This window comes from Galendromus occidentalis, unplaced genomic scaffold (assembly GCF_000255335.2).
Source record: "Galendromus occidentalis unplaced genomic scaffold, Mocc_1.1 scf7180000076545, whole genome shotgun sequence".
Classification (NCBI taxonomy): Eukaryota; Metazoa; Arthropoda; class Arachnida; order Mesostigmata; family Phytoseiidae; genus Galendromus; species Galendromus occidentalis.
Window position 1 is genome coordinate 1 of NW_003804534.1, and position 1,080 is coordinate 1,080.

The following is a 1,080-nucleotide window of genomic DNA, read 5'->3' on the forward strand; positions in this document are numbered from 1 at the left end:
CACCGACAGGAAGCTGAGCTGACAAATTTCGTATCTGACTCCATTAGCCTCTACGTGATACTTGAACACACCTCGCTCGGCCCTTGTCTCGCTTCCGCGACGTCTCCGAGCTTCTGTTGGCACGACACATCCACGGAGATACACAATCTGCTCGGAGCTCGACAGCGAATGATAGTTTGCATGGATCATGTTGAGGTATTTTCTTGGGAGGCGATGCTTGCAATGGCAGCGGCAAGTACTTGGACCCTTCTCGCCAGCATCGATCTTCCGCTGAAGTTTTCGGTCACTCAAGGCCCATGAATCAGGAGCAGCCCTGCTTTCTCTCCGTCTGCAAACCATCTCGAGCGTGACTAGAGGAAAGGTTTCACCTAATTGTGAGGAAGCGAAATTCCGGGCTTCGATCCTTTCGAAAACAACTAACCAGAATCTTACTTTGTTACCTAGAATCCTACCGAAAAATACTAAGTCATGAAAGGCTGGACACTCAAAATATGTAACAAATAACTTTACTGAAGAGTAATAACAAGTGAAGTCTTATAATTCCGAGACGATTTGTCTGAGCTTCTCGGAAGCCGATAGACAGGTTGGACTGACTTCGCGAAGTCTCTTCGGTGCCGATTCACGTATCGGAGATTCGGAAGCGGGAGTTGGGTCGAAAGGTGGTAAACCGAAAAGCTCAGGCTTGAAGTCTGATAGAGAATCCAGGCATATCGTGGGTTCTTTGCGCTGCTCGTCGGTGACCACTTTAGGGTCCGGAATCATGACGACTTGCATCCCTGCGGATAATCCCGCGCGGACTCCATTGGGGGCGTCCTCGAAAACCAAGCAGTTCTCGGGCCTGGGAGCTGGCTTGAATCTTCTTGCGGCAACCAAGAAAACGTCGGGAGCCGGTTTGCCAGCGAGAACTTCAGGATCGTCAGTTCCACTGACCACGTGCTGGAACCAGCTCTCGAGATCTTTATGGTGGGTGAACTTCAGATCGACGGACGCCAGGTTACTGCTGGTACCGACAGCGGCTGGGATTCCGTGCTTGTACAGGTGATAGATGAGCTCCTTCGCTCCAGGTAGCAGGACGCTATT

General features: G+C 51.0%; 1 pseudogene; it reads right to left on the reverse strand.

The window, feature by feature from the left end:
- Positions 1 to 534: 534 nt before the first annotated feature.
- Positions 535 to 1,077, reverse strand: LOC100907975 (pseudouridine-5'-phosphatase pseudogene; annotated as a pseudogene).
- Positions 1,078 to 1,080: the final 3 nt, after the last annotated feature.